The 26017-nt window shown below is 41.0% G+C and overlaps 1 long non-coding RNA gene across 1 annotated transcript in view; it reads left to right on the top strand.

The window, feature by feature from the left end:
* The window catches only part of LOC130544481 (uncharacterized), a 62914-nt gene that overhangs the window by 26663 nt on the left and 10234 nt on the right, over positions 1 to 26017 (top strand). The gene's annotated exons all lie outside the window — the stretch shown is intronic.

Here is a 26017-nt window from a genome sequence, read left to right as displayed (position 1 = left end):
CTGCTTTTATAGTATAAGAAACATCTCTACACCGAAACAGGGCAAGAAGTCTCTTCATTGCTGCTCCTTCTCCCCTTCTCAGGGCCATTTCTTTGCCAGTTATTTCAGCTTCGGTGAGTCACCAACCTCTTTCTCTCTACTGAATCATTTCCATAGGCTTACGTTAGCACCATCTTTTGATAACCTTCCATTCAATTAGCCAACCATTGCCCCATTTCTCTGCTTCCTTTCAGAGCAAAATTTCTCAAAGGACCTCTACACATGCCACCCATCAGCTCTTTAGTCACCTCCACTCACCCGTCCCTAATGCATTTCCACCACTCTCCTGCAACTAATCTGGTTACAGTCACCAATGGCTTCCATGTCGCTAAGCGCATGCTCCAGGGATGTTCAGAGTGTTGAACACAGTTGATCATTTCCTCCTCTGTGAAACACTCTCCACTCCTGGCTTGGATCACATCACCCTCTCTTGTTTCTTTTCTCCCTCATTGATCACTTCTTAGTCTCCCCCACTGGAATCTCACATGTTACGTGACCTCTAATGTTGGAGAGCTTTGGGTTTTGGTCTTCAACCCTTGTTTCTATGTATACTCCTCCCATAAGAAATCGCATCTATGTTTGTGGCTTTGAATACCATCTTCATGCTGATGATTTTCAAATATTTATCTCCAGCCATGACCCCTCTCTTGAGCTCCCGATATTTATAGTCAATTTCCTATGCAATGGCTCCACTCCACTTGGATTTTTCATAAGGATATCAAACTCTTAATATGTGCAAGTGAATCTCTAATTACCCCCTGCCACCATTATGTACACCATACCTCTTGCCCCCCTGGCTCCTCTTTTCAATAAAGGGTTCCATCTTCATTCACATGGTCAAACCAACTAGTTGTGGGTCACTTTAGACTCCTCTCTTTTCCCCGACCCCCATACCACCAAATTCTTTGGGTGCTACATCCAAAATTATGTCAAATCCACACATTTCTCTCTATCTTCAATGGTACCTTTTTAGTCGAAGCCACAGTCCTCTCTCCCCTCAACAATTATAGTTAACTTCCTAATTCCTCGCCCCCCTCTCACAGCACTCTAAACCCCACAGATCACCCAAGAGCAATTCTCTTAACTTATACATTGGATCTTTTAGAATAAAATTCATATTCTTTTCCTGGGTCTACAAGGTCCTGTATGGTCTTGGTCTCCCTTCCTCTGCAGTCTCCTTCCTCCCATTCTGCCCACTCCTCCCTGTACTTTAGAAATCAAGTTCCCTTTCTAACCCCAGGCCTGAACACATGTTCTCTCTGCCTAGAATGTGCTTTCCCCACCTCTTCACACAGCTGACCTGTTCTCATCATTTAGTTTCTATTCCAGGTTGCCACGTCAGAGAGGCTCCCCTCACTATGCTGTCTCAGCTAGCCTTCCCCGCCAATTCCCCATCTCATCAACTTTGTTGTTGTTTGCAAAGAACTTCTCACAGTCCATAATTATTTCATTTGCTTGCTTATTTATAATTTATCTCCTACATCAGAATGTAACCTCTGTATCCCAAGTTCACTTCTGTATCCCCAAAGACTAGCATAATGAGAGCTCAAGAAATTATGTTTACAAATGAATACAACCCCATGGAGACACATATTTTTAAAATAAATTCAAATTCCAGAACCTTATAAATAAATGGACCTTAGAATTATCTAACCCAATTATTTAATCTACTGATGAAGACACTGTGGCTCAGAAAGATTAAGGACCTCTCCGAGTTCATAGACTAGTTTAGGACAGAACCGAGTCCAGAATCCAGGCTCTGGACCCTCAGTCCATTGCTCCTCCTTTTGTCCTGTGATGACACCAGTTTCAAGCTAAGATTCTTCCATTGTGAGCTAAGGAAACTGACTCTGGCTAATTTATGGACTAAAGGAATTATTCTTGGAATTAAGGGGACATCCGCTATCCCAGGCTTTAGGGAGGATAGGCATTAGCGTGGTTAGTACTTAGGTAACAGACATGAATAGACCATCCATCAGGGCGCTGAAGTCGGGATGAATGAACTCTGACCCTTTCCCTTCATCATGTCAACCCACTTGATGGTCACATTCCCAAGAGGAAAAACAGGAGAGTCCCTGTTTGGGTCTTGTTCCCACTCCTTCGCTCATCAAGTATTGGTCCTGCCAATCCTGCATGTGATGATGGCTGGGTGATTCGCCCAATGGAAATGGAGGTGCTTTTAGCAGAAGAAGGTGAGCTGGATGCTGGGCAGACAAAAACACCAGATGTCCTCGGTACATCATCATGCAGAGCTGGTAGGAGCCGCGCTTGACGCCAAAACATTGGCTTCACGACAAGCCCAGTCCCCAGGTTAGTAGCCTATGTTTCTTGAAATTATTTGGTGATGCTCTCTTTCTGGTGGGTTATGCAAATATCCCTGTGTGAGAATTCTCTCCCAAAGGCCCAGGGGGCATACAGTAGGGTGTGAACACTGCCAGCCGGCACTGCAGCTCTGACTTGCTGCATATTTTGTTCTGTTTGTTCCTGTTTGTCCAGGGGTCGGGTTGCTATGAATGTGGAATTTTGCTCCCTCTCCCTGCCTGTCTTCAAATGAAGCAGGCCTGAGAACGCTGTTGTCAGTTGTGGAGAAGAAGGAATGTACATACCCACATCTTCCTCTTGGTAATCATGCTCCGCAGCTAAGTTAAAGGGACTGCAGGAGGTGCAAGCATCAACTCACCAGATCCACATTCATCCCTAGCCAGGGATTAAGATTACCCTGAAGAGAGACAGGAGTGGGACCGCTGCCCCCACGAGAGCTTCCTTCTTCCCGACACCGCCATGCTTCCCTTTCTGCTCCCTCCTACCTCCGCTATGGCTAACAATCACCAACGCAATACCTGGGACATCCCCCATCCACGTCTGCTTCTTTAGGATTTTTTGATGGAGGGAAGGGAAAGAGAGGAAGACAGAAATGCAATGGAAGGCTTTACAAAGTAGAAATAAAAAGTTCAAAAAACCCAAAATGTCTTCTTCTTTCGCTGAACAAATCACTAGCCACACTAGGATCTGAAATGGATTCTCAGTCTAACCTCCCCCATTATGAATGGACGATACCAGCCATCTTTCTACTTATCTTTTGAGTTTTATTTACCCTAGGCTATGGGGTGAGGTTAACACCGAGGCTGTTGTAAACCCCAGTGCTTCTGGAGACAGTAATGGAATCCTGTAGAAAAGCTCATTGAAAATCAAGATTAATGCCAGCACACAGAGAGATCAAAAAGAAACAAAAACATGTATAACCGGACAGCATCCTGAAAACTCAGAATTAAAGTTGTTTAATTTGAAATGATATAACATAAGATATCATCTCATTTACCAAGAGTATCTGGCACTTGACAAAAATACAATACATAAGAAATCTGACTAATATATAAAGATGTCACCATTCTGCTCCCTAAATGGGAGAAAATCATGTGGGAGAAAGACATATGCTGGGTGAATGTAAACTGCCCTTTTCCCCAGATGCCATCTTTCTGACCCCCAGCCCCCCACACAACATCCTCAGTAAGGGGCTGGAACGGTCACCTAGGGATCCTTAGGACTAACCTGAAGATAGTCTTTTCCTCTGTCACCAAAAAGTATAAAAGATAAGGCCTCAATAGACAGGGTGCTGCTCTACCCTGGGCAGCCTGAAGCCTGCAGTCTATACGATAAGAGCCTTAGAAAAGTTACCTTTATTCCCATTAAGACAACACATGTAGAAGTCAGGCGTGAAACCACAGGCTCAAGGGTTCCAGGAGCCTTTGGAGGCTTCCTGGTTTGAGACTAAATATGATCTCAGTAGCAGAGCCAACTATATGTATCGTCCTGGCTATTATGTCAATACCAATAAAACTTAACATTTACCGAGTGCCCGTGCTAGGAACTGTATAAATCCTTTTACATGGGTCATCTCATTTCTATTTTATGTTGTTACTACAACAACACCAAGAGTCAATATTTGTCCCAATGCTTGAGGAAATCAAATCTTAGGAGGACTAAGAAACCAGACCAAGGTCACACAGCTGGGAGGAGGCAGAGCCACAATTCAAACCCGGAGCCTGAAGTGTTGACCATTCCACGGTAATGTCACCCCCCCCAGAGTCCCAGGGCTTTGACCTCTGAAGCAGGTCCTTTGTGGGCTTTTAAAAAAAAAACTCAAATGAAGTGGTCGTGCTTATAGTTTGTTAAGTTTTAAAATGATCCTCTGGTCCTTTTTATTTTCCCGAAGTCACAAAGATAGTGAGTGGTCTATTGGGAGCTGTACATGAATCTGTTTTAATCGCCTTCTGTTTACCTCATTCATTAAGGGAGGGATTCCTGCCCTAGGGTTCTGGGCAGATGGACATCCCATACTGGACAGATGACATCAGTGGCAGTTTTGTTGGTCACATATACTTCCAGAGTATGCCTCCCAGAGGCATACAGAGCTTGCATTTGGAAGCAGAGTAAACAAGAAGGGGCTGTGAGAGTCAGGCTTCCTAGTATTAAAAGGGGAGGGTGCCCACAGGAGGGTATGATTGGCTTGTGTGGCCAATTCTGCAGGTTGGCAGGGATCTGACACCTGCTACTCAGGGGTGATCAGGAAATACTGTGACCTGCCTGATAAGGAGACTTTGGGGGCTAGGGGACCTTATCCATGGGATCAGATAAGGAAGGCCCTTCTAATTTTACCCAGTGTCAAGACAGCACATAATGTTGGACTTCAGTTTGAAGGCTTACACCACAGCCTCTTCATAAAACACAAACAGATGAGCCATATAAGGAAAGTACAGGAACGATGATGCCTGGCTGGGAAAGACTAGCGTGCATTTGGGGGACTAAGGCTATGTGCGAAGGAAAAGTGTTAGATGAGACTGGAAAGTGGGCAGCCAGACTTCCGAGGGCCTTGAGACCCCTTTTGGAGGCTTTGAACAATGGAAGAACCTCTTCTTCCCAACGGCGGTGAGCATGGACTGGAAGGGAAGAGAGAGTAGAAACAGACAAAGCAGATTCCTGTTTGTCAAAATCGTGACAGTGAGAAATCATGAGCACTTGAAACAGAGAAGTGACCCCATTGGAAAGAAAAGCAAAAGAGAGAATCAAAAGAAATTATAGTGGCCCAGACCCCAGGCCCAATCAAATGATTGGCTATGGGGACTACGGGAACAAAAGAAGAATTCCTCAGAGATAGCCTGTCTGTATTTAAGGTTTTGACATTTTGTTTATCACAAATTTTTTTTGCATTAATTTTGATTTTTTAAAAGTAAACTTTACTCTTAAACGTTTACCTTGATTACTGAGTAGATTTGTTTCCCGTTGATACTATAACCCATTAGTGCACCCCTAGCTGCTTAAGACATGGAGATTTACTCCTCTCGTTCTGGGTGACAGAGGTCTGAAGTCGAGGTGTCTGCTGGGCCACACTCCCTCCTGAGGCTTGAGGGGAGAATCCCTTCCTCGCCTAGCAGCTGCTGGTGGCTGTCAGCAGCCCTGCTGGGTGGGTGCACCACTTCTATCTCGTGGGCACGCTACCTTCTCTTCTTCTGCCTGTGTAAACGCCCCGCCTCGCTCTTGTAAGGACATTTGTGATTGCCCTGAGGACCCTCTGATCATCCCAGATAACATTCGCATCTTGGGATCTCTAACTTGAACATGTCTATGGCGTCTTTGTCACAGGTTCCAGGGATCAGAATGTGGGTTGGGGAGTTTTAGCCTGCCGCACTGGGGTTGTGTTTTTGGTTTTGGTTTTGTTTTTTACATCTGTTTAGCTTTTGCATCTAAGCCAAGTGCCTCTCCGGATTATCTTCCCCTGGGTCCTGGCCCTGAATCATCTGGGCCTGGAGCATTGAGAGAATGCTGATTCTACTTCCAGAAATGGGAAATGCAAGAGAAGGAACTGATTAGGGACATGAACACTGCTTAAATATTTAAAACACACCTACCATTATATTAGACATTATGGTGTGCAATTGGAGTATAAGAGCGAGTTTTTATATTCCTTGAACAGGTCCTCATTTTCTTGGAGACAAAGGAAAGCCCACCTTGAGTGACAATGTGGGCTACTTTGTATCTTCACCTGGAGTTGAGAATATGTATATATACATATGTGTATATATATATCCATATATATATATGGATATCTACACACACACACATCATTTTAAATATTTGGCTGCCCAATAGAAATGGTGTGGTGCATGGTGCAGGAAAACATTTTGAACTGAGGTTGTATTCAAGGAACATTTGTGGTTTATTTGGTGAGAGTGTAAATTATTCCATCTTTTGACCAGGACTGTCACCATGGTCATGGAATTGGTTCAGTGCCACAAAGGCCCACAATGGGAACCCACTGTTTCCTCTTGAGGAGAGAGGAAGATCTGACGGATCTACAGGAAATGCATTGATTGGGGGAAGGGGGGCAACAGGAAATTAGAGGAAAAGACGAGAAAAATCACCAGGCGATCTTGGGCAAAGCCACTGGAGGTAGCTAACTTGGGTAAACGAAAGGGAAGGACCACCGGGGCATTCAGGATGAGAACTAGGGCCAGAGAAAGCCGGTCAGCAATGTAGGGAAGTAATTAGGTAAAAACTCCTTACCAGATTGCATTCCCTGGAATCATTCCTTCCTTGAGTCATTACGGGCTTGCTTTACAAAAATAGCAATGGCTAGCACAATGCTCACCGTTTACTCTTGTCTACTTTGTATGGTTCCTATGTTCTGTTGGAATAAAGGAAATTAATACTACAGAAGTCAAAAAAGCAAATGTAATTGAGGTAGTAGACAACTCACTTTCTTCTCATCATGCCCACAAGTGCCCTTAGTATATAGTAGAAATGATTACATCAGCGTAAGCCTGCGTTATGCTCAAATGAGGACAAGGGAAGGTTTCATAGTAGCTCCACTTGAATCAGCTCCCCACAACTTTACATCTTGATATCTGACCTCAAGAGTGCCCTTCCAGTGTCACATGAAGAATGTTTAAAAAAAAAACAGGAAAAGTCCACCAGCAAGACAGCTTCTCCACTAGAATAGCAGTTCTCTGCCCGGGAGATTACCTTCTCAGCAGCAATTCAACATCTTGCCTAAATGTTTCTTTTTTTTTTTTTTTAAGATTTTATTTATTAATTCGACAGAGATAGAGACAGCCAGCGAGAGAGGGAACACAAGCAGGGGGAGTGGGAGAGGAAGAAGCAGGCTCATAGTGGAGGAGCCTGATGTGGGGCTCGATCCCAGAACGCCGGGATCACGCCCTGAGCCGAAGGCAGACGCTTACCCGCTGTGCCACCCAGGCGCGCCTGCCTAAATGTTTCAAGCATCTCACTAGTTCTTCTTTCTTAACTAGTAAAGAAATGGTTTATATGCTGGGTGGGGGTTTTTATATTATGCTCATAAGATAACATTTATACGAATTATATCAATGGGATGAGAGAGCAGGCAAAATGAAACCCAGTGGAACTTGTTTTTAAAAATATAAATAAGTAATTGAAGAGCCTCTGAAGATATCCACAGTTTCTCGATCTTAAATTTTCAAGTATTACTCAGAGCTCTTTGAGGACAATAAACAAGAGTTATTGTTACTTATGTTTGGCAAGATTCTCCATGGCCGTTGTATGGTGTGTGAGGCTGAACAGGAAAGAGAAGTAGAGGGAGAAAAAAATCGGTGGCAGCAGAAGCAAGTCATCTTGGTCTTCGCCTTCACTCACATGGCGTTGGGCGGTCCGAGGGACAGCCAAACCAGGGAATGAGAATAAGAGGTGACTTTTTGGAAGAAATCCAGATTCTCTTTCATTTAAGGGAGTCCATTCAATTTACCTTGAAACAAGATTTATGTACATTAGAGGTAAAAACATTAAAGGATCGAATATGTGATCAAGTTTTAGGAGAAAATTTAAGATTCCCAACATGGCATTACTTATAAATACACAATATGTGCGTTCATACAGATTGTGCACATTCTGATGAAGCAAAAATGTTGTTTATTCTTTTTAGACCAGTTCCAATATTCACTTAGGAAAAGACTTAGAAGATGGTAGAGATGAAAACGCTAATAAATAAAGCCTAATTTTCATGAATACCTTTACGCAAGGGCTGTTTGACCTGAATTACACAACGCGTCTTGAGCTTCGAAAGTCTAAGAGTGCATATAATTTTTAATTGACTTTTCTTTGGCAATATCAGTATGTTTGTATTATATTCAAGGGACTCCCTCTGCTGTATAACTTAACACATGAAAATTCTTGTTTTACTCCTTTACCAAAGTTTCCTTGCAGCTTGATGGATAAGGTGTCTAATTATGGAGTCCTGCAGAAGGCTTTGGATCAAATCATATGTTTTTATTGAAAATGAGGTCATGTTGGGTTGCGTGATGTAGGTAAATAATCAGTGAACTCTTTTTCCAAGCCAAACACAGAGTAATTAGGTTTAGTAACATGGCTTCCTCCCTAAGATCCATAACTCAGACATGGTGGTTTGGGAACAATATGGGTAGAAATTGTGTGTGTTTTTCTTGGACATTTAAATGAATGGCATTTTTTAACAAGACTGTATTATAGGTAGATTTTAATTTTACTTTCGTTTTTACCTCACGTGACATTGCCTGGGAGAACATTTTCCAAAGAATCACATAAAATCATGTGGTCTCAACATTTATCACTCAACTAACAGAAGTCATGGTATTATAGGTAAACAAGGAATCAGGGAGTTCTGGATAATAGTTTAAACCACAATGTCCTTAAACATCCACTAGGCTATTTTGATAGTAGATTTTCAGATATTTCATGGAGGTACTGATCTCAGATGTATAGTCATATCACCCACCCCAAATCACTGAAACGTTCTAGGTCCAATACTCTCTTGGTTCCAAATGCTTGTGTTTCTTGTGTACCCTGAAGACCTAGTTCGGTGTTCAGGAAATAGGACACTCATGTCGTATCTAGGTCCATTTGTTTAAAGTTTGTTAAACCAATAAACTTCGATCAGTCAACAGCTTTATGTTCTAGCAACGCCTAGGTTTTCTAAACCTAAACTTTCTAAAGTGTAGGAATAGGTGCAAATTCTTAGAATATAGTATAAGATCATTGCACTGAAGAATTGGGACTCTGTTGTTTCTCTTTCTGAGATTAAGACCACTGCTTCTCTCAAGATACTAAATTCGCTATCTATTTCACGGCGTTGGGTTGGACACGCAAAATCTTCTCACGTGTTAGCTTTGGCCCTACTAGGGATTCTTTCCATTCCACATGTATGCCCTATAGAGTTTCGCAGAGTGTACCATGATAGACTTTCCACATTCATCTTAGCTTTACTGCAGATATGGCTTCAAAAATATGATATTGTCAAAATTGTGCTGACTGTGAACTTGCAATGCCTTTTAGGGCGTCCACGAACAGCTGTATTGAATAGCCTGACATCTGTGAAATCAAGAGTGTATTTCGAATTTAACTTTCAAACCACAGAATTCAAGTAAGCAAAAACTGACCATGTGTTAAAAACACTTGAAACTCTTCCTCTTGTAACTGTTTATCTACATTTTTAAAACTCTGTTTACATTGTAGTAACAGCTGTGTTTAAAAGGAACACGACAGAGCAGACTAATTTATAATGCAAAACTCTATTCTAAAAAAAAAACTTATGTTTGAAAAAACACTTCAAAAGAGGGCAAAAATGATTAAAATAGACACAACCATTTGTTTAAACTATGACTTTCTCAAGAAAAAACAGCCTAATGTAAACTGGCTTAGGCATGTTCTAAGCAGCTGTTCTGTGTAATGCCTCCACAAACCTTTTTCTCCGGGGGGTGGGCAGGCAGAAAATGAGCAACTGACCATCACAGAAGGTCATTGCCATTTAAGAAACAGCACAAATCTAAGGATGAAATATTCAAGTGTTTGAAGGGTGCCAAGTCAGTTAAATCAGGGGCTGAGGACACAGGGCCCGTGACGTGCCTACAGCCAGCAATCTTGCGAGTGAAAAGTGAAAAAAAACCACATGTGACCAGCATTCCTTCACTGGGTTTCTACAGAAAAATTGCAAAACTTTTCAGTAAGGAAAAAAAAGTCCAAATAAAATTTTTCATCTATGTTTTACTGTATATTAGCTACCTTTTCTTTTTACTTCCTCCCCCCCCCCCAATCGTCATTGTTTGAGGCATCCCACAGACAAGATCCTCAGGCCTCTTTTTCATTGTTGCATCCATTTCGTTGTTGCATCGATTTCTCTTGGGGTTTGACACAGTGGACCTTTTACAAAACCCTCTCTTTCTCTGGTTCCCGTGATGCCTTTCTGTCATCTTGCCTCCCTCCCACACTCTATTCGACATTACAGGAAAAGAACCTTTTCCTCCATTGTTTCCTAAGTTGTTCCTTAAGTGCCAACTGCAGCTCCCGTCTCCTCTCAGATGCAGCGTGACGGTCTCACGCATCTGAAGAAGACAAGGGAGCCATTTCCACATGCCCAGGTTGTCAGGAACTAGCGGAGGGAACCACACCTGAAGGGACCTGTGTGTACCAATGACGAGGGTCAAGCAGGAACAAGAATGCTCTGTCAGAGGCCAGCATGGAGAACTGACAACACAGAACCCTGCCTCCCCACTGACACGTCAACCCTAGAAATGGAGGCACAACCCCCAAGAATAGGACATGAAACCCCTTATAGATTAAGATGAAATTTCCACTGCCGAATAGAATAAGGGCTCCAAAGAGAAATTAAGTTCAGTCAAAGAAACATAACAGTAGTTCCATTTCATACATGTGACCCCGTTGAATGATATTCCCAAGCATTCCTAGCACAGTGCCTGGAACATAGTTGGAGTTCAAAAAGCGTGGTTTCCTATTCGCTATGGAAGATCACTTAAACTCTCGTGTAATTTTATCTGATGAGTTGAACTGGATGAATGTTAATTTATTCATTCATTTACTCATGTAACAAAGATATTTGGAACGATTACTTTGTGCCAGGCAATATTCTGGGCCCTGAAAATACAATAACAAGTAACTAGAGTTCCAGCCTTTTAGAGAGAGAGACAGCTGAAAAAGAGAGAGAGACAGAAGGAGGGAGGGAGGGAGAGAAAAGAGAGAAGAGGAGAGGAGAGAAGAGGAGAGGAGAGGAGAGGAGAGGAGAGGAGAGGAGAGGAAAGGGAAGAAGAAGAGAGGGGAGGGGAGGGAAGGGAAGAGAAGTAGGAAGGAAGGAATCAGGAATGACAAATGTAAGGGAACAAAACAAAGCAGAGTAGGAGGGAGAGCCACGCTCCCTTGGCTGGAGCCTTCAGGAAGGCCTCTCTGGGGGCTCCTGGGTGGCGCAGTCCTTAAGCGTCTGCCTTCGGCTCAGGGCGTGATCCCGGCGTTTCGGGATCGAGCCCCACATCAGGCTCCTCCGCTGGGAGCCTGCTTCTTCCTCTCCCACTCCCCTGCTGTGTTCCCTCTCTGGCTGGCTGTCTCTCTGTCACATAAATAAATAAAATCTTAAAAAAAAAAAAAAAGGAAGGCCTCTCTGAGTAGGTGAAATTAACACAGAGATCTTCATGACCTTTGGGACTGTGCCTTGCAGATGTGGAAAGAGAACACACCAGGCTGAAGAGCCAGCAGGACTCAAGCCCTCGAGTAGTCTTCCAAATCAGTTTTTCTCTAAACTCCTAATGCAAATTAGCGTGGGAGGGAAGAAGTCTATAATCTTGATGGGAATCCTAGCCATTCCCTGGGTTTCATTTATATAACAGCCAAAATATATTTTGGAAAAGTAAACCAAGATGAAAGTAATAATTTGCTATTATTAAGATGCCCTAAATACATGCATTAAAACAGGAAGAACCAGCTATAGAATTTATCTTCATGTCTATGTCTATATTTGCATATATTTATATTTGCATTTTCTATATCTATATTTACATCTGGATATGATATATATTGTGGATATTTCCATACCTATGTCAATCTATCTATCTACCTGTCTATCAACATAGAGCTGCATATGTGACATACTGTTTTGCTTACTAAGGCCCTAAATCTGATTAACTTATTTCTGAAAGAGGCAAACTCTCCTCCTAGGAAACTCTTCAAAAGTAGAAGACATCACTCTGTTTATATAACATGTGTATCTGTATATGTATCTGGCTATACTTATAATCATATTATGTCTACATAGATTTTAGTGTAAGTACTCCCAGGTTACACCTTTACAAACCAACTGGATCGAACGTCTTCAGCAAGAAGATGATTCTACTCATAAAACACAAGTGGGGGATTATTTTTGTTACTCTCTTGTAAAGAAATGTCAAAAAATGCTCCCCAAAAGATAAATTAGTAATTGTAAATGGTATACAAAAATCTTACTTTATTATTTGGAAAAATGTTACCACTGCTTTATCATTAAGAGTTCCTCTTGGAAAGCACCCTCGCTCTCTCCCCAAGCAGAAATTGAAGATGGGTTACTGAGGTCAATGCAGTCACCTCCAGGATAGCTGACATATCCATAGTCTTTCTAAAAAGCTAGGATATATATATAAATTCTATTTTAAGAGAGTCGCAAACAAAAAGAAATACACTTAGCTTTGTCTATATTTAGGGTCCTACAGTTTTTTTAAAGTGGTGTTATGATGCTTTGTAGAAAGAGATCTTACATCTGATGCTTGGGAATACTGATAATTATCACTTAACTCCCTCATACTCTTGATTTTATATTGGAATCATAAAATGATGGATAATTTTTAAAGCAATTGCATCAATTGTAATAAAATACATGCTTTAAGGCCTTCCAAAGCAAGATAGTTACAATCCATCATCCTACATTAAAGGAGCCATGTGAAATGAGTCTTCTATAATTAGGATGACCTTATGCCTGATTTGCCTGGGACACTTCTGGTTTATGTCTATTGTCCTAGTATAATAGCAGTGCCCACGCCGACTCTCAAGAAAGCCTTGGTAAACTATGGTTATTCGATGTAAAATCAATTGCAGAATGGTTATAGTGAAGAAATTTTTATAAATTTAGTGTTCGGTCTGGAACAGGAAATACCACCTGTCACTGAAATCTGGAAAATATGGTTGTCACAGTATAGAATATTCGATTATTTAAATAATGTTCTTCCTTTGGGAACCAAAGAATCAGAGTCAGAAAAAAGAGCTGGAGCTGAGAGGTAGATCGGCTGCCATGCCTGCACCGATAGGATGGCATAGACACACGAATGCCAGGCAGTTTTTACAAGTTCACTCTCTTTCAGGAGTAAAGCAAATGACATTGATATTTGTAAATTTACTAAATTTTACTTTTATGAGCTAGTAGGAATTTGGAGATTTGCAGCATCTAATTATTTCTACTGTATTTGTGACTAGCAGGAAAAGAAGTGATTAAAGATGAACTTCTCAAGGGATGTGTCAGTCCCATGAATTAATCTTTCTCTGCGGCATGCAGCATTACCCCCGGACATGTTCGACTGCATGGAAGAAGAGAGTTAAACAATTTTACATTCCTAACATTTTCCAGTTCTATACTTCCCCAGAAATAGAACTGTTCTTTAGATCAGCATTTGTGTTTGGTATTACAAAAGGGGGTTGGTATTTTTTAAAAGTCGGAGCACCACAAAATTTTTGGAGAAAATCAAACTAGTTTTCTTACAGCAGAACTTCTCAGAACGTTTACTATTCCAGCACACACAGGGGCTCTAAGAGACAAAGATTGCACGAGGCATTTTTCAAACACATTTGCACACTGAGCTTTCCTTCCAAACAGCGTCCTGTTGGTCTAATGTCTATTTAACACACTGTAAGAAATGTCTCCTTAGAATAGTGTCTTATTCTTCACAAGCCTACATGGAAAAAATATCTAGCCCCTCTGTTAATGGTTTTAAAACTGTTTAAAAGTACAGTTACAGACAAAAGATTATAAGAAAATGCACTTAACATTTATTTGTTCATTTATTCTACAGCTATCAATTGAGTATCTGCTATGTGCTAGGTACTTTTCTAGGCATTGGCATTATAACAGAGAACAAAAGGGGCAACGTCCCTCTTCCCAGGGAGGTAACTTTCTAGTGGGAAAGAAACAATAAGCACACACATACACAGCTTCACAGCTGTAATCTGAAACCAGCCCTCATACAGAGGGCATAGGCAGACAGAAGAGACAGGCCACTCCAGATTGGCAGGTGGCAGGTTTAAGAAGCAGAGAACTTACATACCAGACTTGTCTTGGGCGGCTGAAAGACAAGTAGATCTCCACTCTCACCCAGCAAATCTTAAAAGTTTATACAGAGGCCTTAACTGGGTTGAGTCACATATGGTCTCAGCACCATACCACTCTCATGGCTGTGTCCTTGGGGCAGACTCTGGGAGCGGGGACGGCAAGTGGGACCCACATTCCAAGGATACGGGTGGAATGGGGAGCTTCCCGTGGCTGCGGTCCAGCTCACAGGTCAAAAGGCAGTTGCATCTTCTCAGTGGCCTCCCCCAACATGCACAGATATGTTTATAGGAGCGATTGTGCCAGGGTGTTAATATTGTGAGAGTGTTCTTCCTGTTTTTGAGTTTCTTTAATATGGTCATAGGGCATTTATAGATGTAGTGTGATTATAATCACTATTCAGAAGGATTTTTTTATGAAACTTATCAAACTGATCCCAAATTTAATTTAGAAGAACAAAGGGCCAGGGAGAGTCACAGTCATTTCAAAGAGTAAGGAACTTTCTCTAAAATATTAAGTTTTTAGCACCGGGATGAACAGATAAAGTAATGGGACACAACAAGGAGTCTAGAAATAAAACTAGACCCGCATGGAAACTTGACGAGTGGAGAACTGGTACTAAAGATCAATGGAAAATGATGGGTTATTCAGTAAGTGCTGGGACAACGGGTTTTCCAAATGGAAAAATACATTGAATCTCTGCCTCACATCATACCTATAAAAGAAATTTGAGGTGGAATAAGAACAAAGCATAAAAAAAAAATACAATAAACCTTTAGGAAAAAATATAGAATATCCTTATGACATAACTGTGGAAGAATATCTTAGGTATCGACTCAAATCCTAAAAAATAAAGATTACTAAGAACAACTATGTTGAAATTTAATACTTATGGGATCAAATCTATAATTGAAATAAAAGGATAGTACAGATTGAGAGAAGATATTGGCAATGCATAATATCACTGGCAAAGAACTAATACACAGAATATATGGTCAATGCCCCAATTGATACAAAAAGTTCAAACAAATTAACAAAGAAATGAGCAAAAAAGTATAAACAGATTATTCAGAGAAAATAAAATGAGAACAGGCAACAAACATCTGAAAAGATGTTCAACCTTATTAGTAATTAGAAAATTACAAATTTAAACCACACAGAAATACCATTTCATGCTTATCATTTTGGAAAAAAATTACAGTTTGACAATACCAAGTGTTAGCAAGGATGTCTGCCTTTCGCTCAGGTCATGATCCCAGAATCCTGGAATCGAGCCCTGAGTCAGGCTCCCTGCTTCTCCCTCCCCTCCCTGCTCATGCTGTCTCTCGCTATCTCTGTCTCTCTCAAATAAATAAATAAATAAAATCTTTAAAAAAACCAAAAAAACCCTGGAAACCATCTGGTAGACAGAAAGGGGATTAAGATGTAGATGTGTAGGGGCGCCTGGGTAGCACAGCGGTTAAGCGTCTGCCTTCGGCTCAGGGCGTGATCCCGGCGTTCTGGGATCGAGCCCCACATCAGGCTCCTCCGCTATGAGCCTGCTTCTTCCTCTCCCACTCCCCCTGCTTGTGTTGCCTCTGTCGCTGGCTGTCTCTCTCTCTGTTGAATAAATAAATAAAATCTTAAAAAAAAAAAAAGAAGCAGATGTGTACACAGGGACCTTTACCTCTATTAGTAATGTTTCTTTTTTTATAAATTGGGTGATGGGTTCATGGGTGTGGTTCTATTATTTTTATCGAAATAATATTATTTTACTAAAATATTTCACTAGATAATGCTGTTAGGAAAGAGAGTGAATGAGTGACTTTGGCATCCCTCAAAAGAGTGTTGGCTGATGCTATATTCATCTTTGGTACTTCTGTTTAGGGTCTCCCCGAGGACTAATGTTTCCTTTTGGGTTCACCTAATTGACAAAGTAACAAACATTGAGAAACACATTGCAACATCTGAAAAAAGAGAAAGAGAAATTGTGCTCAATAGTTTTCTCTCCCAAAGGTGAGAAAGTTAAAAGAGATTGCAATTTATTTCATATTTCATTCAGCATTTTATATTTGTACATGAATATATATATATATATATATGTATGTATAGGTATGTGTGTGTGTGATTATATGAGTGTGTATGTGTATATACGTGATCACATCACTCTCTTCCCACAATATCCTTGCACTTAAAGCTCTGACAAACATAAACTTTAAAATCTGAATTTTCACAGACTAAATTTCATCCTGTAAACCACAACAGTCATAAACATGCCCTTCCACCCTTATATAACAGAGTTAATCTATAAAATAATTCTAGGTCCACCGAGCAACACATTGGGAAGAGGCCCAACATAGGTGGAAATTGCCAAGGATTTGGAATCAGGAGCCTGGAGCTCAGGGCCAGCCCCACCATTCCCTGAGGGTGTGATCCCAGGCAAATGATTGAAGCTCTGTGAGATGATTCCTGGTCTATAAAATGAGGACTGTCACTCTCACTGGGTTCTTCTGAGGATTAAGGGAGAATATGCGAGCGTGTGCTTTGTAAATTGTAAATTCATTTTGCCAAAAATAGTAACTCATTTCTGTACCAGTGGAAGGCAAAAGATGCTAACCACAGGAAACTTGCCCTAAGGGAATATTTGCTTTGGCAGCTGAAGGAAGATTAACCCTGGAAACAATAGCAAACAATTAAAAAAAAAACCAACCAACCAAAAAACAAAAACCAAACTCCAAAGAAATGCAAGTTGAATTACACAGTTGAGACTCTCAGAACTGTAGGGGGCTCCAGGCAGGGTCTGGGATGGTAAGTGACTATTGCTAGGCCTTGAGGCCTGGTGTTTAGATCAGGGGTAGGTGGGGAGAGGGTGTTCCAGGGAAGGGGAAGAGAAGGCAGTCTGTTTGCAAAACAACAATGATAAGCTTAATTTATCCAACCTGGGTAGGATCTTTTTACCACCTTTCCAATCATGGTTCTTACTACGTGTGGAAGGCTTTCTTGCTCCTGTAGGCTAACCTGACTTTACACGCATGGGAGAAAAGTCTCGTGAGCAGGTCGGAGTTGGTGCTTTGAACGCAGCAACAGGGTTTCACTAGCTACCAGTCAGGTGCCCTCAGCAACTACTGTATTAGTTTCAGAGCAGCTCGCCCAAGACCGTTGTCCCCAGCTTCTTGATCACCATGAAGTAGGAGTATAAGCAATCTCATCTTCACTTTGGAAACATGCCAGCATTTAAATTTCCCTCTTCTGAACCTGGTCCACAAATGGACTGACAAATGTGTCAGGATATTGTTCTTGAACCCGCATGGCTTACTAGCCCTTGGGACGGGTATTTTGGCTTCAATGTCATCTACTTTATTTGCTCTTTATTTTTTAAACAGCTCTCTTTAATTCTTTATTTTAGTTTACACAAGAACTTAGGTTGAAATAACTCCATCTGCATGATTTTATAGACAATGTGTATCCTGCATCCTGCTTGGGAACGATGTTGACCAAGAATCCCAAATACAAAGCCATGTGGCTAAAAAATTGGGAGGCTTCAACGACATTAAAAATGTCATGCTGGGATTTTTGTTTATAGCAAAATGGGCTGTCATCACACCCTTTTCATTAAGCGGCTGACGTGGTATTTGTTTCTACACAGGTGGGCATTAGTCTGTTGAGGATAAGACAATACTGAAATTTAAGGTAAGGAATGCTCAAATAGAATCAATCCTATGGATAGGTTTAGAAACAAAAGAGCCTCACATTTACATTACTGCCTTCTTTTTTGTTATGGGAAGGAAGGCGGGAGGAGCTAGTGTGTATGAAGAAGGGATTGTTTTTTGTGGAGAGGAGCCTAGTATTTCAGGGAAATAAGAAAGTAATAACAGATGTAAAGTCAAGGTGAGAAATGGCGCACACTTCTCCCTCCTTCCTGCTTCCCACTTCAAGTTACATTCCATCTGGAATACTTTAGACCTTTCCCTAACATTTTAGTTACTGAAAATAAACCTGGGAATTTTGGTCTGCTTGCCCTCTGGTTGGGGCACTAAGAATTAGGCCTTTCTTAGTACGTTCCTGTGATTTACTTTTATAGCAAAAGCTAACCATAATTCAAGCACCTCATAGTACATTACAGGTCAAAATATATCACCCGGTTCAACTTTCTACTTAAAAATGATGCTGCCCGGCCTACCTCACTTCTACCACCTACCCGGCCAGTTTCCCTTCCTTTTGCCTTACCTAGTCTTTCAAAGCTGAGGCCAGCCTGATCATATGTTCCAGATGACCCAAGAGTAAATTGCACAGCTGCAGGTTCAACAGGCTGTCCTTCACTGGAACCCAACTGGTCTTCCTCCCAATGAAGGGGCTCAGTGGTAGACTGTCCCACTACATTCCTCCTAGACTCCTGTTTGCTTTCAGGTGTATCTGAGACTTGGGACCATGGCTCTGGTTGTCAGTATTGTTTTCCAGCACAACTCATTCCCTCCCTAGCCTCATTCAGGCCATTGCACTGGGACACGTCCTTTGACTCTGCTCCAAAATTTCCAGCCTATTGCTCTGCTTAATTCCTCGGGTCTCCTTGAGACCTGGCACATGATCCTACCTCCATCTGTGTATCAGAGCCACTGCCCTGTCCTCTATTGTTCAGGGTCCTCTCAGGAGGACCAGTAGTCTCACACATGGGTCTCAGCCTGGCTACAGGAGATGTGTTTTCCTGCTTGCCTATGTATTTCCCCAAGACTCCTGGTTACTTCACTCCCCTAGTCTTTAGAACCTCATCTTGAACTGTGCTACCTTGTTCTTCTCTCTTCCTACCCACCTCACATACCCTTTGGGCTAACAGCTTCCAGGATTATGACTAAGCCTGGTGTACCCCTCAGACACCAGTTTCCACAAATGGCCATCCTTCCTAGTGGGTGAGTGTGGTACCAAGCTCTCACTGTCTCCTCCTTTCCCCTCCACTGCTTTGCCACATGTGTGCCAGAATACCTCATTCAGTATTTATCCAACAGTAATGAACCGTGGCCACAGTTATGTGCTGGGCATTGCCCTCATTGACAAAGAGAAGAAGAAAGACAAGTCTCAGACCTCAAGAGGTCTACAGCCTCCATCCCTCTCTAGTCATGCCAGTGTTCTGAGATCCAACTTGTGAAACCTCTTTCACTGGATCATACAACCTATGTGTTATGCAGCTAGAAAAACTACGTGGTCTTACTGGGTTGGAATTCTACCAGAGTGTTACCTCAAGAAATATTTTAATTATTGTATAGTACTTTTGTCATTCAAATTGGAAGTACCACCTAGGATTGCCTGTGTAATGCAACACACAAACAAAGGAGAAAGTATGTGTTCAGAGGCTAGAAGAGAATCGCCATCCTAATACTTCCACATCTATAAATCTGGATCATTGATTCTCAGCAGAGGTGGTACCATCCCTAAGAGGGCATTTTGGAAATTGGTGGGGATATTTTCTGTTTTCACAATGATTGGGGGATACTCGTACAACTTGACAGAGCAGGCATGCTAGATGGCCTTACAGCACAGGGGATGGTCTGCCCACGGAAGAAACCGAGCCTCGTACAGCTTTTCCATATCCCACCAAATGGTCACATAAGTGGGAAATCTGTTCATAACTATCTGAGCCTGAAATCAAATACTACTTTATATACAGACACAAAGTATTTTTGAGCAGTTTTATTGTACGCTAAATTTCCAGGAAAGCAATTGACCATGTAAATCGAAACAAGAATGTACTCTGGTTTACAACGTTAGCAAGAGAAGTTTGCCATTTTGAGAAATCATACCCAATTGCTGTGCTCTTCGTGGTCTTTAGCCATCCATGCGGCAAACCTGTTTCGGTCTGCATTTGTAGCTGTCGCCAAAAATCGTAACAAAAAGGTCTGAGATGTGTGTCAATGAATTGAACATCAAGTCTTATATCAGCAGAGCCACATAAAACAAAGATCAGACTGAGTTTCATTTAAAAAAGGCTAGCTTATAAGATTTCACTTTCAAAAATTTTGAGGCAGAATACTATGATATTTATGTTGTGACTATTGTGTTTGAAAGTAGTTGCTGATTTGGGGGTTGTTAGCTGTTTTTCAGTCTTACTCTGATACTGACCCTAGAGGTGTCCCACACGAGGCCTCTAAAATCTCTTTGAACTACAGTTCTTTTTCTTAACCGACATTTTATTCCTCATTGCCTATCAAAAAATACACCCTCCAAGGACTTTTAAATTATTCGTGACTGAATACATGTCTTTCAAGATAGGAGATAAAATTTTCTTTGATATTTTGGGGTGCCTGGGTGGCTCAGTTGGTTAAGCGTCTGCCTTTGGCTCAGGTCATGATCCCAGGGTCCTGGGATCGAGCCCTGAGTCAGGCTCTCTGCTCAGAGGGGAGTCTGCTTCTCCCTCCCCCTCTGCAGCCCCCCCTGCTTACCCTCTCTCTCAAATAAATAAATAATAAATCTTTAAAAATTTTTTTTCTTTGATATTTTGTCATTATCCTAACCCATGTCATCACACTGGGAGTTATTCGGATTTTCCACTTACAAACAGAGCCCGGCTCATTTGTAAGAACATGGAACTTCATTTTCTACACTTTGACTCTGTATTTCTTCTTAAAAATTTTCCATACTGAAGTTAGGATTCATTTTCCCTTTTTATTATGATATACAAATATAGAGAGACTATTATTACTTATCCTCACACTAGTATTTATTCTTGTATCTATTTATCCTTTTCCTCCTTAATTTTTCCATATTTCTCATACTGCATGGCTTCTGGTCTTCTTAATAGTAGGCTTACTCATTATAAGTAAGTGCAAACATATAACCACTTTATTATGTCTTTTAGTGTATTGATGCCCATGCATTTAAATACTGAGACACATGTGATTTTCATCATAGATTACTTTCCTTTAGTTCTCCTTTATCTAACAGTTTGATGTTGTAGGTCAGCAAGTTGTATTATTTGTGAATTTTAGTTTAAAATACATAAAGGGACTGTTATAAAAGGGGCACTGGGTTTGATAGTGTTGTTCCAGCCACTCTAGAGCCAGCACACAAAAAGTGGTTTTATTCTGAGAATAGCGGCCTGCAAGTCAAGAGTGAAATTCGGAATATTTTACAGCCAATCCAGGGCAAGCACCAACAAATCAAAATGGACCCGGTCATCAACAGAAAGTACTGCAAAACCAGTGCCCACCAGCTACATACCAGCTCCCTCTAAAGAATCCTAGTTCATGGTTGTGCCCCAATTCCCACATGGCACTATTCTGTTCTCTCTTTCTACCTAGAGCAATGGTGCCCAGGTTTTGTTTGCAATATTCCTTATGGGTCATCTCATTTGATTCTTTTTAAACTAGCTCTATAAATGTGTATTATCTCCAGTTTTATAGATGAGGATAGTGAGAAATTAAGAAATGGGCATAAAGTCACACAACCAGCAAGTAGCAGAGCTGGGATTGCAACATAGATATTCTGAGTCCTAAAATCCATACTCTTCCGCCAGCCCAACTCACACACACCACTTCAGGTTCTCTTACAATTACTACACAATGAGCAGCAGAATTGCAGAGAGTGCTTGATTCTGGGCAACTCTTTTCACCAAGAAACAAGAACTGGTATAACAATGGGATTAATAACTGTCTAAAAAAAACTAGCTGATAACATTTAGACCTTGCCAATGTGGACCTTGTTGCAATCTTCCAAGCATAAAAAGACAGTTGCTTACAATTTCACACATTCAGATAATCTCCTACTTTATCATCCACTCCGGTTATGGTAATTAAGTGGAAATGACACTATCCTGCAAGTACTAATTAAATTCATGGTCTGTGAGCTTCTCGAAGACGGGAAATCTTTATCTTCCTTATCCCAGTCCTAAGCACAGTACCTACCTCAAAGTAGGCTTTCAATAAAAGTTTGTTGTTATCTTCAACTGATGAAAAGCATTCTGCAACAAACCATCTGAGTAAGGGCATGCAGTTCTCTCATTTCCTTGAAATCCTTGCCTTGAAATTGCATAGACTTGTCTTCCATAAACTCCTGACCAAGTGGGAAGGACCAGAAGAGTACCCATGCACTCACTCACGCTCCCAAGAATTGACTGCTTGGGCACTGAAGTGCACTCAGCTGAAGGATTGTTTGGGAAGTAATTGTAAGGATGAAATAGTAGCAAGGCAGTTGTGGGGTAAAGAGGCTAAGAGAATAATTGCAAGTCCAATAAGGAAAGAAAAAATACAGTACTCTCTATATGAGATTCCAAGGTCTACAAATTCTGCAAGTCTTCATTTGTGGAGAACATTATTTCTTTTACCAATTTGTTTGGAAGTTGGTATGTCCTTAGGTAGAAAGAAAAAATAAATTCATTACATTGGAGATTTGCTAAAGATTGATGATGAGGAACTTAAATTTGATTCAAGATAATGAAGTAAGACTATAAGCTCCATGAGGGCAGGGACCATGTCTACTTCATTTACCACTATCTCCCTGTTATCTAGCACATGGTCTGGTACTAATATGTGTTGGATGAATTAATGAGATCATATAAGATGAAAGTTTGACAAGTAGTGATGGTATCTCCAGGAGCTTTAGTGGTATTCAATCGTGAAGAGTGGACTCCACAGAAAAATACAGTTGACTCTTGAACAACATGGATGTTAAGGGCGTCAATCCCCCACGCAGTTGAAAATCTGCATATAACTTTTGACTCCTCCAAACTTAACTACTAATAGCTTACTGTTGACTGAAGCCATACCAATAACATAAACAGTGGATTAACACACATCTTGAATGTAATATGTATTATATATTGTATTTTTTAATATAAAGCAAGCCAGAGGAATGAAAATGTTGTTAAGAAAATCATTAAGAAAGAGAAAATACATTTATAGTACTATAGTGTATTTATTTTTTAAAAATCTGTGTAGAAGTGGACCTGTGCAGGTCAAACCCACGTTGTTCAAGGGTCAACTGTAGCTCAGAGGAAGTAGTCATGAGAGAATGAGGTTACTGTGATGGTCTTCTCAAGTCACTGTGCAGGGGGCCCATAGACAGTTGGAGGGCTCTTGGGAACTTGATTTTAAGAGTTCCAAATAACTCATTCAGTTAACAGTTTCCAAGAATGGTAGGAAGATTTTATCTCCACCCCGAATCCCTGGTAGAGAACCTTCCATGTACTCAAGATATTTCTACTCAGAGGGAAGATACTTCTAGAATAATGTACTGTCTACTCCACCGACTTCTCTGGATAGGATGGAGTTCCGGAGGATCAAGACCTCCTGCCATGAGGCACACAGAGCCACGCAGAAGACTGTAGCATAAGAAGCTCGATTGTAGGCATTGAAGGCCGCCTCATATGGCAGGAAGGAAGTGCAATGACTAAAAGAAAGGAAACTGAGGGGGGCCTGGTTGACTCAGTCAGAGGGGCATGCAAGTCTTGATCTCAGGGCTGTGAGTCTGAGCCCCACATTGGGTGTAGAGATTACTTAAAAATAAAATCTTTTTAAAAATTAAAAAAAAAAAAAAGGGAAAGCGACCTGAGAGTTTATCATAACACAGAGGAAAATGGAAGACCTGTGATTCATGCTTACTCCTACCATTGATTACCCGTGTGAAATTGAGTGATTCACCTGGCTTATTGTTCTTATCTGGAAATCGGGAGGCTTCAGTAAATTGTCTCTACATTTCTTTTTTTTTTTTTTTAAGACCATAGTTCTAAAAAGTACTTGTGACCTAAGTACCTGTCTGAAGTTGACTAAGTTCTGCCAAATTAGGAAGGGGAAAAGTATCCATTAGCAGGTGGGAAAGGAACAGGTGTCAGAAGGCATAGGTTTTGGTCTCTCTTCCGCTATTAAGGTCAGACAACCAGCACATTGTCCGTTTGGAAAATCAGATTCCTTTTTCCTAAAGTCAGTGAGTGGATACAATGCGCCCTTTTGCCTCTGACACCTTTGCTTCTGTGTTTCACAATGTGGCAAGTGAGTAGGGGTGAAAAAGGGAGAAAGTATTTTCATAAAGGTGTCATAGAGAGATCATAGTGTCCCAGAACGGAGAGGGTCTATACTCCACAACAGACTTGGTCGTGAAGGGTATAACTGTTGGTATGATCTTTGTACAGTTCTCTCTAGAATCACTTCCGCTAATTGTCCTATGTGATCTCAGATGTTTAGAAGGTGACCATCCCAAAGATTTTTAAAAATAATTTAAAGGACCAACATTTCAGCACTGACTACTGCCATTGCTTTATTGAATTTCTCAGAAGAGAAGATTTTAAACCCTATTTTGGAGAGAAAAACTTGTTTTAAAGAGAGCAATGAGTTTAAACTGGAAAGTTTTAAATATCAGGTAATCAAAACAAAGGGTTAAATAAAAATCATGTCAAAAATACAGTAACTGTAGAAACACATACTACTTGATTTGTGTTCTGTAGGCTACAAATTGCAAGCCAAAAAAAGGGTTGAGCAAAAGTGTTCTTCCAAATATGACTGATTTAAAAGGGATGGAGTGTCTCAATTTAATGGGCTGCTTTATGACATAACTTCTTATGCAGCCCAGGTTTTCCATATATATCAGCTATATTTCTAAGGAAAAAAAAGTCAATTCTACAAGTGATTTACAAAGCCAGTTAAAGGAAAGGTGATGGTATTACAGGTTCCTGTGACCGCTGTTACCGAAAACTTTGTGACTTAAAAAAAAAAAAAAAAAACCCAGAAATTTATTCTTTTACAGTTCTAGAGGCCAGAAGTCCAAAATGGTTTTACTGGGTAGAAACCAAGGTGTCAGCAAGGCTACATTCCCTTTGGAGGCTCTCACGAAGAATCTGTTTCCTTGTTTTTTCCAGCTTCTAGAATTGCACTCATTGCTTTCCTTGGCTCATGACCCTTTCCTCCATCTTCATAGCCAACAGCGTCGCCTCTTGTTTCAGTGGTCACATTACCTTTTTCTTCTGTCTCTGTAGTCAGGTCTCTCTTTTAAGTATACTTAAGATTGCATTTAGAGCCCACCAGGATAATCCAAGAGTACCTCTCCATCTCAAGAACCTTAACTCAGATCTGCAAAGCCCCTTTACACACAAGGTAACTTTCACAGTTTTTCAGAATCAAGACCTCGGTATTTGGGGGGTCCTTTATTCAGCCTACCACAGTGATAAACGTGTGCCTTGAATAGGAGGCTGGTGGTTTAAAGTTCCACTTCCAAATTGGCATAAGACAGAAGCAGTAATACTAATAATTGAGACCACCAACTTTCTAAAATATGTATGCATTAAAAAAAAAAAACAGATGAAGCAAAAGGTAGCTGTTGTCACTTTCTATGATCACCTTAGGTCATTATCAGCATGTATTTTTTCTCATGTTGAAAACAGGAAAGTAGGCGTCCAGTACCTCTCCCGTTGTTCCTAATGTAGAAATAGAAATACTTGCGACCAGCTTGCATTCACTGATTATACTCACAAATGTAATTGAGGATGCAACCATTTCTTCCTCTTCCCATTCTCCAAGGTCAGGAATCTCAATAAAAGTGCCATTGGAGTGGGCCTCCCTAATGGAGTATTTATATTTTCCTGAGTGATGGAGAGAAAGGATGGAAAGATAGGAAGGTCTGATTTCTCCTTCCCTTCAACTTGAATATCATATGATGGCTCCATTTTATTTCTCACTCCCATTTTAAAACATTTTTTTTAAGATTTTATTTATATATTTGACAGAGAGAGCCAGCGAGAGAGGGAACACAGGCAGGGGGAGTGGGAGAGGGAGAAGCAGGCTCCCAGCGGAGGAGCCTGATGTGGGGCTCGATCCCAGAACGCCGGGATCACACCCTGAGCCGAAGGCAGACGCTTAACAACTGAGCCACCCAGGCGCCCCTATT

This window comes from Ursus arctos, unplaced genomic scaffold, assembly GCF_023065955.2.
Source record: "Ursus arctos isolate Adak ecotype North America unplaced genomic scaffold, UrsArc2.0 scaffold_21, whole genome shotgun sequence".
Classification (NCBI taxonomy): domain Eukaryota; kingdom Metazoa; phylum Chordata; class Mammalia; order Carnivora; family Ursidae; genus Ursus; species Ursus arctos.
Note: the sequence above shows the minus strand (reverse complement) of the source record. Positions and strands in the feature narration are given on the sequence as shown.